Source organism: Mustela nivalis (assembly GCF_964662115.1).
Source record: "Mustela nivalis genome assembly, contig: HAP1_SCAFFOLD_2102, whole genome shotgun sequence".
Classification (NCBI taxonomy): Eukaryota; Metazoa; Chordata; class Mammalia; order Carnivora; family Mustelidae; genus Mustela; species Mustela nivalis.
Window position 1 is genome coordinate 16,129 of NW_028134562.1, and position 16,128 is coordinate 32,256.

The window sequence follows — 16,128 nt, forward strand, 5'->3', positions numbered from 1 at the left end:
AAAACTGTGACATGTTTTATTACCATGGCTTCTGAAAACCCAGATCCTATGTTGCTCCCCTGCTTAAGAGCCACAAGATCCCAATTCCAATGTATGCATAGGGATTTCCATACCAACAAGTGATTCTTGGACACCAGCTGGGGTGTTCTACAATTCAACTCAATTCTGACACTATCTACCGGGAGATAACATCAGATCCCACAGTTTGAGGTCTTAGTCCTATAAGACTACTCCCCCTTCAGATGCCAATCATAAGCCTAGGTTATCAAATGTGCTTCCAACCATCAACCAACCAACCAACTAAAGACTGGGGGCTCCAACAACCCCCCCAACCCCTTTGGACTTCAGACTTGGTCACAAATTCAGGTTTTTACCATACTTCTGACCAACTGGCTGTTAATCAGAAGTTCCCACAACCCTCTTCCTTGAGTTCACTTCATTTGCTATAGTGACTCATGGAACTAGAGAAACATTTTACTTTCTAGATCACTGGTTTATCATAAAAGGATATAACCCAGGAAAAGCCAGACAGAAGAGATGCATGGGACAAGGTATGTAGAAAGGGGCATGGAGCTTCCATGCCCTCCCTAGGCATGCTGCCCTCCCTGCATCTCTACGTCTCCACCAAGCTGGAAACTCTCAAAACCCTATCCTTTGGAGTTATAATGGAAGCTTCATTACACAGACATGATTGGTTAACTCATTGGCCATTTACTATTGATTCAATCTCCGGCCTCTCTTGCCTCCTTGGAGGTTGGCAGTGGGGGGCAGAGGGTTGGAGTGGGACTGAGAGGTCTAACTCTGTAATTAGCAGGTCCGCTGCACTGGCAACCAGCCTCCATTCTTGGGTGCTTTCTACAAGTAACCTCATTAATGTACAAGAAGACACCTTCATCACCATCAGTAGTTATGAAATTCCAAGTGTTTTAGGAGCTCTGTTCCAGAAACAGGATGAAGACCAAATATGAATTTTTCTTACTATAATTCACAGTATAACAAGTTCCTCTGGGCTTCCAATGCCTTGAGGGCAAGATATGATCTACGTGTTTCACAGACGTCCCTTTCTGGTGGGACCTGGACCCAAGTATCAGGAGATGATGAGGTCTTTCAGTTTAGTCCCCAGCCTTCTGCATTGCCACCCATTTAACCAAAGAGGAAGACTAGCTCTGTGTTTTGAATTTTCATCTTTTCAAATCTGCTGCTTTACTCCAGAGAGATGTTTATAGTATTAGTCGTTTCTTCTTAGCCAAGCAGAGTCCTCTGACTGTGGCAGGCCGCATCACTCGCCTGCCCAGGCCCAGAAGTGGTAAATGCCCCCTGTAGCCGCTAATCTCATTTATGAAGTCTTATCCCCCTTTTCCAGAATAGTTCCTTTAAAGCACTTTGTGATATCTGTAAAAATAAATATATTTTACTCTACCCATTTCCCCCCTCTCTTACTACAGGAGAAGTGATCGTCTGCTGTGACCTTTTCAATCTAACTGGAAGTGGAATTTGGAAGTTTTTTTTGTTGTTGTTGTTTATATATATCCATTAGGGATATGTCCATTTTATCCTTAGGGAGGCCCTCCTGGTCAGTTTTTCCTCTAGAGTTGGGATAGACTGCTAGCCTTTCAGTTAAGTAACATGACATTGTTGACTTGCATTTAAGGCCTGTGTTTTTGGGAAATATGTCCCTTTGAAGAACCACTCTGCTCATTTTGAGATACATACCCAAACTGAGACTTAATTGGTGCTATGGGGGATGTCTCCCATCCTATGTTTGTTTGGCGGTGCAGGCACATTGTGTGGCATTGTGACCGATTTCTGTCTCTCTCTCTTTCCCTTTTTAGAGCATGATCATTGAATTTCTATAGGTAAATGCACAGATGATACAATTTCATTGTTTGCTGACTTTTATCTTTTTAAAAAGATTTTATTTATTCGTTTGAGAGAGAAAGAGCACAAGAGAGCATGAGCAGGGGGAAAAGCGGAGGGACAAGCGGACTCCTTGCTGAGCATGGAGCCCAACATGGGGATTGATCCCAGGACCCTGAGATCATGATCTGAGCTGAAGTCAGATGCTTAACTGACTGAGCCACCCAGGTGCCCTTCTAATTTTTAAATGAGAAAACTGAGGCTCAGAGATGTCAAGTAACCTAGATCCAATACTAAGGTAGGAAATCGTGAATTTCAACCTCATCTGTATGATTCCATAATGGATGTATTTTACAACATTCTAGGATGGCAAATCGAGTAGCTGGCATTGCTGGCCAGGAGAATTGTGTTGACAGTTCTGAGGGTGTCTCTGAAATCATTAGGACTTTGTGCCATGACTGGTTATCAGTATGTTCCATGGACACAGGGTGGAAGAGTGTTGATGCTAGGAAATCTCTGTCTATATCATTTACCTCCTAGTATCTGCTATGATAGTACATGTGGCAAAGTGTTTTGTAAACTTAATAGCGCTCTATAGTTATATTAATCTTTTAAAGAGTATTTTATTTATTTATTTATTTAAAAAAAAGATTTTATTTATTTATTTGACAGAGAGGGATCACAAGTAGGCAGAGAGGCAGGCAGAGAGAGAGAGAGGAGGAAGCAGGCTCCCTGCTGAGCAGAGAGCCTGATGCGGGACTCGATCGGGACTCGATCCCAGGACCCTGAGATCATGACCTGAGCCAAAGGCAGCGGCTTAACCCACTGAGCCACCCAGGCGACCGAGTATTTTATTTATTTAATAATCCTCAATCTCAAGCAGACGCCATGCCCAGCAAAGAGCCTGAGGCAGGGGTTCTATCTCACAACCCTGAGATCATGAACTGAACCCAGGATAACAGTTGGACTCTTAACTGACTGAGCCACCTGGACGCCCCTAGTTGCACCATTAACCTAATCATTGATCAAATATCTGTCCAATGATCTCAACAACAAACAACAGAAATGGGTAAGAAGTGTGTGTGTGTGTGTATGTGTGTGTGTGTGTGTGTGTGTGTGACTAGAAAGTAAGCAAAATAATAGAAACTAGTCCATAATGAATTTATCCAAAGAAAATCTTTCTAAAATGCAAATCTTATGGTGCCAGACCTGGCCCTCAAAGCCCTATCCCAAAAAACCTTCCGTCTCTATGACCTTAGAATAACCTGGGGTCTGTTGTTTACAAAACCCTGTGTGAGCTGACTCCTGCTTGATTTTCCTGTCTTATGTCTAATCCCTCTTCTGTCCCCCCTTCTTTTAGTCTGTTGGGGTGGTCCACAGTCCCTGGCAGGAGGGTGAGGGGCGGTGGTGTCCCAAACAGACCAGGTTCAGCCACTCACCGCTGACGGAATTGAAAGGCATGAGATGGTGGGGGGTAGGGTGCGGAAATGAGAAAGGAATTTACTTTGGTGAGGCCAATCCCAGGGAAGACAGCGGTCTAGGGTTTCAAAGATTATCTCCAAAGTGTAGAAAATACTTGCAGTGTGTAAGAAAAATGCGGGACAAAGGTGGGTGGGTGTGAGCAGGTAGACAGTGAAGGTCTGTTGGGTCACTATCTTAAAGACAGTCACGGGCAGGGCAGTCCTTACTGCTTGAGGGGGTAGCTTTGGTTCCCAGCACTGGATGCTTAACCCACAGGGTCTCCCACCTGAGCTAAGAGTCAGGCTGGAAAGAAGAACCCAACTAGAAAGTTTAAGGTCACAATTGGAGGCAATAAGTCCTCTTTCATCGTCTCTACTCTCCAGCCTTCGTCCTCTGTTCTGGAAGCCACGTTAGATTTCTCTGGGATTCTTCTCCCTCTGGAGCCTTCTCCCTGCAGCTCCTCGCCTAGCTATCCAGTCCCAGGGCCTTCTCACTGCTGTCCCTAGAGTGGCTGTCTGAGATAACTCTCAGTCCTTGTCCTCATAAGCCCATCCAGCCTTCCTATCCAACCTGTGCTAACTTTTGCCGTTGAACGAATCACGTTGCGGTGAATTGCCTAGTTCTGTATCCATTTTCTACCCGAGTCGTTATATTGTGCTGAGAGCGGAAACGGTAGGTACCTTGTCACCTCTGTATTCTTGGTACCAACTCAGGACCCTGAGCAGACACGCAAAACATCTCTGTGGGTGATTTAAGAGACAAATGATCTTCCGGTGTTTTGTGAAATTTCGAGAAAGATGCTCACAGTAGAAGGTGACCTTTTTAAAAAAAAAACAAAAAACAAAAAACCAGGAGATATGGTGGGAACCACTTCTGGCTTTACAGGATTCAATTTTAATACGTGAGGGCTTAAAATGGGTTGTGTACAAGTTTCATTATTGTACCTATGTTCTATGTTTAGATTTTAAAGTGAAATGTTTTGCCTCCAATCCAGGCATTTTTATTCATTTCTTGTTGTGTACTAAGTTAGCATGCAAATTTCAATTGCCAGTTGAGTAGTTCTGGGTGATGTTTTCCTGTTACTATAAGGCAGACACCCATGGCTTTCTCATTCACCCCATCTGGGCCTCCAGTGTGGTCTAATTATCCTGAAAAGCCAAGATGTGTTAGAGCTGAGCTTGATTATTCTAATGGCACACAATGTTTTTACAAACCTCCCGATTCCTGAATAATTATCATTATCATATGTATGTGTTTAGCCAAAAGCTTAATTGGAAAATTCCAGAATGAAACAATGCTACATGAGGGGGGGAAAAAAAAACACAACACAACATTCCAGTCTTTTTCTTAAAAAAAAAAAAAAAAATCAAAGTGCTGCTAATACATGCATAAGGTTAAACCATCAAATCATGTGGTATAACTTCTTTTTTTTTTTTTTAAAGATTTTATTTATTTATTTGACAGAGAGAAATCACAAGTAGATGGAGAGGCAGGCAGAGAGAGAGAGGGAAGCAGGCTCCCCGCCGAGCAGAGAGCCCGATGCGGGACTCGATCCCAGGACCCTGAGATCATGACCTGAGCCGAAGGCAGCGGCCTAACCCACTGAGCCACCCAGGCGCCCCTCATGTGGTATAACTTCTATTGCATAGCAATTATTCCCAGACTACTTCTCCCCCACCATGGTCCTATGGAGACAACCACTTTTAACTCCTTCGGCTGTTTCTCTTGGTGGTTTCCCTAAATAATATGCTTACATCACCAGGTCTCAATTCACCCGTTTTAGACATTATCTTAATTTCTAGCTATGTTAAATGAAGGTTTCTCTTATGGGGGTTGTACTTAGAGATATTTTAAACTTCTCTTCCATTCCTAAGTTGCCTTTATTTCCCTCATGTGGGACTGAGGTCCAGGCTGCATGGGTTGTTAGGTGGGTCCCTTCTGCCCGTGTGATGCCTTGTTCTATGTACAGCCTTTGCTTTCCTGACAGTTCTATTGTATGAGGATGTTGCTTCTTGGTTATATGTTTTGTTTGCCAGTCTTAGAGTGAGTCTAATGGCACATAAGCTTTGGTGTGTTTTTTAGAGGCTTTCGTAGAGCTCTGGTGTCCACTGGAGCACATAGGAGAACCAGATCATAGATCCTGGTAGATCCATAGATTTCCTGTCTGTGATGGGGCCTCTGTGTTTGTAGTGGACTCAGACTGAAGGACTTCATTTAGGTGGGAGGCCACTCTCTTAGACTTTTAACTGGCAGACCTCTAAAAGCAAGACTAAAAGATGTTCTTTTCTAGAGAAGTTCTTTTCTAGAGAAGGATGTCCACCATTTTTCTGGATGTGGGGTGCCATGTCAAACCATCACATGGCTCTTTGTTCAGAGTGGTGGCGAGGGGGCAAGGTTCAGCCCTTGTCTTAGTCCTACCTTTTGTTGTACTGGGAGTTTATGTGACACAAGCCAGTTGGGGGTCCCAGGATGATTTGCTTCCCCTCTTGGCTACTGTTTCTCTCCCCCACCATGTGCATTTGGTCATTGGCCTCCTGTACTTGGCTTTACCAGTTATCTCCATTCTCTATTTTTGTGTGTATGTAGGGTAAAATAAACATAAATAAAATTCACTGTTTCCACCATTTTTAACTGCATTCAGTGTTGTACAACCCTCGCCACCATCTGCCTCAAACTTTTCCATCTAGATTTCCTGTCTGTGATGGGTATTTCTAAATACCAGCGATCACAATTCCCCGCAATTGGTGAGATACATCAATCCCAGGGCTAAGATTCAAAAGAGAATCAGTGGGGGCTCCTGAGTGGCTCAGTCAGTTAGGGCTCTGACTCTGGATTTTGGCTCAGGCCATGATCTCAGGGTTGTGAGATTGAGCCCCTGAGATTGATCCCTCCTGGGATCCAACCCCGCATCGGGGACCCTGCTCAGTGGGGAGACTGCTTCTCCCTCTGCCTGCTGCTCCCCCTGCTTAAGCATTCTCTTTCTCTCTCTCTGACAAACAGATAAATAAATTCTTAAAAAAAAAAAAGTCTGCTGAAATGTTTTATTTCTTGATCTCTATTGAAATTCCCATCTCTTGTTGTGGATTTGTACATTTTACCTCCTTCACTATTATTTTAGTAGGGTATTGGGAGGGCATGGAGATAAAAATGTGGGATTAAACAGCCATTTTTTTTTTTTTTTTGACACAACCTAAAGTGGGCAGGAATGGAAGGGAACATGAGTCTTGCAAGAAGGGAGGGAAACAGGGTTCATTCCAATTTATTAGGCTTTTCCTTGGAGGACTCTTCCATTTCTCAGGAACCCGTAGACTTAAAATATCAGGGGGTGGTCTTATTAGCTGAAGAGATGGAGTTTAGATTTTGGGGCTGCCAAAACAGCTGGGAGTTGAGGGGGACTTCCCAGAAAGAGAGAGTCATGGGGAGAAACTACAAAATGGGCGTATAAATTCCCTCTCATCTCTGGCTGACCCCTAAAGTGAACACGCACATGGGAAGACCTCGGGGGATCCAGCTGAAAGGTTTAGCTAGAATTTTAGGGAGAAATGTCTATGCTAGTTTGAAGTTCAAGTCCTGACAGATAGGAGGGGCTCAGTGAAGTCCTACCATCTTTCTACTGAAAACCAGAAGAATCATGACTTACAAGTAAGCCCAGAGTTGAGAGTTATCAGAAATCAAAAACATCCCTAGGAAGGCTTAATAGCAGATGGGAACTGAACACCAGAAAGTCAACTTGAAGACATGTCAGTAGAAATTATTCAAATGAAATATAGCAAGAAAATGATTGAAGAAAATGAATAGAGTCTCAGTGACCTTTGAGACAATATCAAATGGTCTATTATATGTGCCTTTGGAGTCCTAAAAGGAGACAAAAAAAAAAAAAAGAATGAGGGTAGAAAATCTATTCCAAATACCAGCGATCACAATTCCCTGCAATTGGTAAGATACATCAATCCCAGGGCTAAGATTCAAAAGAGAATCAGTGGGGGCTCCTGAGTGGCTCAGTTAGTTAGGGCTCTGACTCTGGATTTTGGCTCAGGCCATGATCTCAGGGTTGTGAGATTGAGCCCCTGATGGGTTTCGCTCTGGGCAAAGAAGAGTTCCTTCTCTTCTACCCCTTCTTCCCACCCCTGCTTGCTCACAGGTGCTCTCCCTCTCTAAAAAAACAAATAACAAAAAACCACCACCAACAACAAAAAAACCAAACAAACCCCAAAAGTAAAAAAGCAGCCACTAACAAAAGAGAATCTACAATACAGCTTCATAGCTGTACTTGTGGTTTTTTCTGAAGTGTATGTATTGATGTAAAGTTTGCAGAGAAGGGAGATTTAGTCCATGGACAGCCACAGGTTAAAATCTAATGACTTCCAGGCCCATGGTTAGCTCAATACAGAGGAATGCAGATGGAGAAATGCAGAAGATCAACCCCTCTGTGATAGAGGGTCAGTAACCAGAGTACAATAGACCAGGAAACAATTCCAAGGGCTTATTCTGTATCTGGAAGCTTTGCAAGCATCTCCCCCAGGGCACCAGGGCCACAGCTGGGGTGAAGCAAGGCAGGCACCTAACACACAAAATTTAAGAAGGCGCTCATTCCCAAGGTAGGATTCCAGTAAAGAGATAGAGGATGGCTCCAGCACCCTGCCGTCATTTCCAAGAACATCTGTCAAAGAAAAGCAATACCACTACAACGTGAAGGACCACAGTCCCATGAACAGCCTTTTGCCTGCCATGAAATGGTAACAACCAGCCCATGAATGTACTGGTAATAAAGCATTTAATCATTTGATCTTCCTATGACCTGCATCACAGAGCAGGGAACCTGTGTGATATGCTACTGTGGGAAGAAAACCAAGGGCCAGGAAAGGTTGTGGCTTTGACCTCCAGAGGTTAATGGCTGAACCAAGACCAGCACTCATAGCTTTTCAGTCCAAACCTCAGGTCTGTCCACTGCGGCTAGAAGAGAAAGTCATCCGCTTGGTAACTGATTCAGTTCTATATCTTTATGTGCAAAATTTGTTTTGCTCTTCCTCCTATCTTGACTAATTATGTGTTCTGACAGTGACCTGAGTTATTGAAGATATAAATAAGTAAATTATGAAAAGTATAGGTGTAACTATTGGCAAATAAAAATGATAGAGTAACTCATCAATATAGTATTGCAAAACACTTTCATAGAAATGGCCTTCTCCTAAAGATTCAAAGCATCATAAAAAGAAACAAATTACAATAGAACAACTTTCAGAGTTTATTTATTTATTTATTTATTTATTTTTTTAAAGATTTTATTTATTTATTTGACAGAGAGAGATCACAAGTAGGCAGAGAGGCAGGCAGAGAGAGAGAGAGAGGAGGAAGCAGGCTCCCTGCTGAGCAGAGAGCCCGATGCGGGACTCGATCCCAGGACCCTGAGATCATGACCTGAGCCGAATGCAGCGGCTCAACCCACTGAGCCACCCAGGCGCCCAACTTTCAGAGTTTATAAAACAATTTTAGAACAAGAGTAAAAAAAATTAAGAAAATAATGAAAAGAACAGTAAATTATATAACACGGATTATGTTACTATATTCCATTCATTATGTAAATTACATAGCAGTAATTCTTAAATTTAGATGTTATTGGATACCTTGCTGAAAATATTACTTTGTTGAAAATGATGTTATTTAGACCAATGCTCATCAATTACCTCTAAAAAATATTAAAAGTTAGACGTATTTCATGGGGTAATGTTTTAAAGAATTGGTCATCTTTCCAGATACACTTCACCACTTACAAGATCCGGGCACCATATTATTGTTTATTTACATAGTTAGTTGGAATCCCAAAGTATCTTGGACGTGAGTATGCACTAGTGTCAGCAAGCCCCTACAGTATCTTCTGCCTTTGGAGTGTTCTGGGAGAGGGAAATGAGCTTTAAAGGCTCTGTGTTGAGCAGAGGCAGTGCTGGTGGTGTGGTGATGGCAGAGGTGGTGGTAGTCAAGGTGGTGGTGGTGGTCGTGGTCATCATGGTGGTGGCAGTGGTGGTATCATGGTCGTCATGGTGGCAGTGGTAGTCATGGTGGTGGCGGTGGTGGTTATGGTGGTGGTGGTGGTGTCATGGTAGTGGTCATGGTGGTGGCAGTGGTGGTACATAGCCATGGGCATGGAGCCCTATGTGGGACTTGAACTCACAACCCTGAGCTCAAGACCTGAGCTGAGATAAACAGTTTGTTGTTTAACCACCTGAGCCATCCAAGCACCCCCTCTGCTTTTTTTTTTAAGATTCATTTATTTATTTCAGAGAGGAGAGGGGGAGAGAGCGAGCAAAGGAGCACATGAATGCAGGGGGCAGGACAGAGGGAGAGTGAAAGAATCTAAACTGGACTCGACTAAGCACATAGCTCTTGGTGGGGCTCAATCTCACGACCCTGAGATCATGACCTGAACCAAAACCAAGAGTTGGACACTTAAACAACTGAGCTTGTTTTTGTAAATAAAATGTTACTCGAGTCCCATTCATTTGCATATTATCTATGGCTGATTTTTTGCTACAATGGAACAATTGCGTAGTTACAATAGAGATCTTAGGGCCTGCAAAGCTTAAAGTATTTATTCTCTGTTCTTTTAAAGAAAAGGTTTGCTGACATTGGATCGAGAAGAGGGAGTGGGCAGGCTTTCATGCGCTTGACTTCTTGGCTCTAGACTTGGGAGATACAGCTCAGGGAGGGCCAGAGTGGAGTTCCCCAAAGTGCGGGGCCCCAAACCTGAATCTGACTATAAGGGAACACCAGACAAACCCAAATGGACATTCTGCCAAAGGAAACCCTGTACTCTTCAAACTTCCCATGCCATGGTACACAAAAAAGGGCTAAGAAGCTATTCCCAATTAAAGAGGAATAAAGAGACAAAACACCCAAAAGCAGCGTGACTACTAAAAGATTGGATTTGGGACCAGGAAAAAAAAATCTGCTATAAAGCACAATATTGGGATAATTGGTGAAATTTTCGTAAGTCTGACAATTAGGTAATAGCTTTATGTTGATGTTAATTCCCACTTTGAGAACTATACTGTGATTGTGCAAGTATAATGCATAAAAACAAGTGTCTTGTTTTTAGCAAATTCATAATAAAATATTTAAGGGTGAAAGGATATGATGGCTCCATGTTAATCTTTTGTTTTTAAAAGCATGTACTTTTTAAAAAAAAGGTTTGATTTATTTACCTGTCAGAGAGAGGGGACAAGCAGGGAAAGCAGCAGGCAGAGGGAGAAGCAGGCTCCCCGCTGAGCAGGGAGCCTGACGTGGGACTCCAAACCAGGACCCTGGGATCACGACTGGACCTGAAGAACAGATGTTTGACTTACTGAACCACCTAGGCGCCCCCATTAAAGTCTTATTTATTTAAGTAATCTCTATGCCCAATGTGGGGCTCGAACTCATGACCTAGAGATTAAAACTTGCATACTTTTCTGCCTGAGACGGTCAGGCACCTCTCTGGGGGTTCTTTATATTCTTTTGGCAGCTTTCCTTTAAGTTCAAAATTATTTCATAATAAAAAGTGAAAAAACAAAATGAGGAGAAAAGCAATCCATCTGTCATCCTCACTTGTGGAACCCCTTCCCCCCACCATTATATTCATTATAATTCGGCATAATTCAGTATAACAAGTTACAAACGAAAAGGAAATGAGTATAGTTATGGAAAGGAAAAGAAAAAAGTCATTGTGGTGGATGATGTGATGACCCGTGGAAGGCCCATCAGGGGTGTTCTTAGGCTTGTTCGAGCTCACAGGGTGACACAGGGCGAGAACCATAGCAGTCGGGAGGATGGCTCTGGGGGCTCTCTGCAGCGAATGTGCTTGCCACAGTTGATCAGTGCGTGCAAGGAGGCCAGATCCACATCTCGCCTTTGTGAGAGCTGCTCTGATTTAAATGCCCATGCCTCATGGGAGGTAATCTCACAATTCCAGAGGCATAGCTTCTAGGATCTCTGCAAGAGACCTGCCCAGTTACAAGAGTTTCACACTCAGGAAATCCAAAACATTGGTTTTCCCATCAGGTCATTATCTTTCAGTCCAGATCATTTACCAGTGATCTTTTTACTGTAAGCAATGTTGCCTAGCAACGTAGTTGACATACACATCAGGGAAATAAACCTAGGATTAAATTCTCATGCAGAAACGTTCTGTCAAACCTTTGCCAGTGTCTGCCCCCATGACTTGTTGAACACTTTAAATTTTTATTTATTTATTTAAAAGCTTTTATTTATTTCTTTGAGAGGGAGAGAATGAGAGCGAGTGAGAGCGAGCGTGAGAGGGAGAGCATGAGAAGGGGGAGAAGTAGACTTCCTGCCAAGCAGGGAGCCTGATGCGGGACTGGATCCCGGGACTTGATCCCAGGATTCCAGAATCATGACCGGAGCTGAAGACAGTCGCTTAACCAACTGAGCCACACAGGTGCCCAGTTTTTTTTTTTTTTTTTTTTTTTTTTAAGTGGCTTCATGCCCAGCATGGAGCCCAACATGGGGCTTGAAATTCACAACCCTGAGAGCAAGACCTGAGCTGAGAACAAGTCAGAGGCTCAACCCACTGAGCCATTCAGGCGCGCCCGTTGAAAACTTTTAATAAAAAAAAGGACAGGGGCGCCTGGATGGTTCAGGGGTTAAAGCCTCTGCCTTTGGCTCAGGTCATGATCCCAGAGTCCTGGGATCAAGCCCCCCATCAGACTCTTTGCTCAGCAGGGAGCCTGCTTCTCTGCCTGCCTCTCTGCCTACCTGTGATCTCTCTCTGTTAAATAAATAAATAAAATCTTAAAAAAAAAAAAAAAAAAAAGGACAAGTTAGCATGTCTTTCAAACACCAGAATTTATTTTACCCAGTGGGGTAAGGATGTCCACTTCATACCCTATGCAGCTGGAATGGTCTTTGGCCATCTTTCTTTATAGTGCCTATAATACCCTTTTGGCTCAGGGAATTCTAGGAATTTTACATCAAGTAATATTTCATGACCATTTTTAACAAAAATAACATAGTACACTGAAATTTAAACTTTTTAGAAAAGAAATCTTGCCCTCCTCCCCCGACCCCCACATGCTGTGTAAATTAAAGGGTTTTAACCATGCTTAAAGTACACCTTTGACCTTTAAATTACTGCTTTAAAAATCTCGCGTCTGGGGCTTAGAGATTGTTTGCATTCCCATTAACTTTCACTAGATGGCAGCAGAGGACACATGTCAGGCTCCAGTGCTGGACTAAATCCACTGAGGCACACAGCTTTTGTCAGACTCTGGGTTTGGCCTGGGATTTCCCGTTTCCACAGATAGAAAACTTTCTTTAACTTTTTCCTGATGGCTCCAAGCCCTCTTGTCATCGTAGCCCTGCTTGCACCTGCTGTCCACCACATGGCCATGTGTCTGTCTTTGCCCTTGGCTCGCTTGGGTGCTCTTGAACATTCTTCCACGTAGATTAAAGTTTGAATGGAGATGGCTGTTCCAACTCATTTATCAGGTGGCAGTCCCACTACAAGTATGGGGTCTTCGAGTTCATTCTCCTGCCTGCGCACCTCCCCCCCTCCAATACCCACTCAGTTAGACATCCATGCCACCCAGTTGGAATTTCGGCCACGTCTCTTTCATGGATGTGAGCAGTCTCAGGATGAATTTAGTTTTACTCCAACCTGCATCTGCCCCGTGCCTCCAAATTTTCTACATCAGAAAATGAGTAAAAGAACTCTTCCACCCAGACATACAGAACCTTGTTAGCATTTCCTCTGCCCATATATTCCATTGGTTGGACTAAATGGAGGGTTTGAAGGTCTACCCTACTAACCTCACTCTTTGATGCCATGGGAAGGTCTTCTTTGATTCAGACTAATATGCAGACTCGTAAGGCTACTGGAGGCCACACACGACACGGCCTATTCAGAAGGCGTAGGACAGGAGCCACACATGCAGCAAGGCAGTGTCAGCTGATTCCAGCAGTGGGAATCATTGGAGCAGTTTATCCAGCACATAGCCCAGGCGCAAGAAGACAAGATCTACTCAGGGCAGATGCACAAGTTGCCCGAATTTCATGCCCCCTGGCAAACAAGATCTCTCATGCAAAGGCATGGCTTCCGGGGTCCTCGCAAGGAACTTACAGGTTAGAGAAGGAACCCAAGGCAGTGGTGACTCCCAGTCCAGATAAAATTTACAAACCAGGGGTCATTTTTATCATAAACAATGTTGCCTAGTAGCATAGTTGACACATACCATCTTTATCTGTTTCCAGGAAAACATAGAAAATTAACCAAAAGTCAGCCTCTCATATGATAGAGAAAAGGTTTAATACTTTACCTACACCTAGAAGTTAAAATGAAAAACTATAGCCCTTTGTTCAGTGAAAATGAATGAAGTTCAGCAAAGCAGCCAGATTATCTTTTAAAAAGTCTTTTAACATACCAGCAATGAGTCAATGATTACATAATGTAATAGGGTAAATATTTCTTCCATCATAGCAACAGAAGCCATATTTACTTAATAGACATAATATACATAATAATATATCAAAAATAATCAAGCCCTACATGAAGAATACTTTAAAAAATTGACAGAAATTCCTGAATAAAGGAACCATGTTAATTGGATGAAAAGATTCAATATTGTAGAGATATAAATGGTCTCCAAATAAACCATACGAATGCGACATAATTCCAATAAAAATCCCAAAAGAATTTTTCTAAGGAATTTGAAAAATTGATCTAAAATTCACCTGGAAGAATTTGTTTAAAGAAAAAGAGTTGGACTTATTTTATAGACATCAAACCTACTAGAAAGTTAACAGGGATCAAGAGTACAACTTTGACCCAGAAATAGGCATCCATATCAGAACTGAGTAATTGCATTCAGAAACAGATTCTTTAGTTTTCTTTTATGTTGATAGAACTTATGTTAAACACATAAATCTTATGTGTAGAGCACAGTATAGTTTTACACGTGTATATTTCTGCTTTGCCACCATACAGATAAAGATACAGATGAGGGGCACCTGGGTGGCTCAGTGGGTTAAGCCTCTGCCTTCAGTTCAGGTCATGATCTCAGGGTCCTGGTATCGAGCCCCACATCAGGCTCTCTGCTCAGCAGGGAGCCTGCTTCCTCTCTCTCTCTGCCTACCTCTCTGCCTACTTGTGATCTCTCTCTCTATCAAATAAATAAAATCTTCAAAAAAAGATATAGATTTATTTTGCTAAGCAGGATACCCTCTATTTCCATCCACGTTGTTGCAAATGGCAAGATTTCATTTCTTTTGATGGCTATCGGAGAAAGACAACTATCATATGATCTCCCTGATATGAGGAAGTAGAAATGCAACGTGGGGGGTAAAAGGGGTAGGAGAAGAATAAGTGAAACAAGATGGGATTGGGAGGGAGACAAACCATAAGTGACTCTTAATCTCACAAAGCAAACTGAGGATTGCTGGGAGGGAGGGGGTTTGGGAGGGGGGGTGGGGTTATGGACATTGGGGAGGGTATGTGCTATGGTGAGTGCTGTGAAGTGTGTAAACCTGGCGATTCACAGACCTGTACCCCTGGGAATAAAATTATATTATATGTTTATAATAAATAAAAAATAAAAGATATAGATGATTTCTGGTACCCCAAGATGTTTGCTTGTCCCAGTTGTTATCAATCCCTCCATCAAAAGTAGCCATGGGTCAGTTTTTCCTCTTTGTGAATTTTATGTGACTAGAATCATACAGATGTAACCTTTTGTGGCCGGCTAGTTTTGGTCAACATTACATTTGTGATATTCATTCATGTAAGCACATGGGTGCAGATATGTTTTTTTCTTTTTCATTATTGCAGTATCCCATTCCATACATGTTATATATTCATATAACAAAATATGCTCACCCAATCTAATGTTGATGGAATTGGTTTTGCTTCTAGTTTTTGGTCATTACAAATAAAGCTTCTATGAACATACTTCTACATGTCTTTCACTGGACATAAGCACTCATTTATATCAGACATATCCCCAGAAATGGAATTGCTAGGTCATAAGATAAATATGTATGTTTACTTTTTTTTTTTTTTTTTTTTTAAGTAGGCTCCATGACCAGGGGGGATGCCAATGCAGGGCTTGAATTCACGACCCTGAGATGTGAGCTGAGATCAAGAGTCAGACACTTAACCCACTGAGCCGCCTGGGGCACCCCATATATGTTTATCTTTAGTAAATGCTGCCAATTTTTCAAACTGGTTGCACCATGGTGGGGGTTGAGAGTGTCGGTTTACAGCAGTAAATCAATTGTGGTTTTAATTTGCATTTCCTTGATGACTAAAGGCGTTGAATGCCTTTTCATCTGCTTATTGGCCATCGGGACATTCTCTTTTGTGAAGGTTAGTGCAAGTCTTCTGTACCTCCCCTTTCCTAAAATTGATCCAGATATTTTCTTACTAATTTATAGGAGTCCTTGTCAGATATATGTTCTGTCAACATCTCCTGCTGGTCTGTCACTTACTTTTTTACTTTCTTTCTTTCTTTTTTTTTAAAGAATCTGTTTACTTGTTTATTTATTTATTAGAGAGCGAGGGAGAGAGAATCTTGAAGCAGACTCCATGCTGAGTCCAGAACCTGAGGCTGGGCTCGATCCCATGACTATGAAATCATGACCTGAGCTGAAACCAAGATTCAGATGTTTAACACAGGCACCCCCTATTCACTTTCTTAATGTTGTTTTTGATGAGTAGAAGTTTCATTAACTTAATTAATGTATAAGTTAAAATTAATGTATTAATCTTCTATAGTTACTGCTATTTGTGTCCCATTAAGGAAATCTTTGCCTGTCCCTTACCCA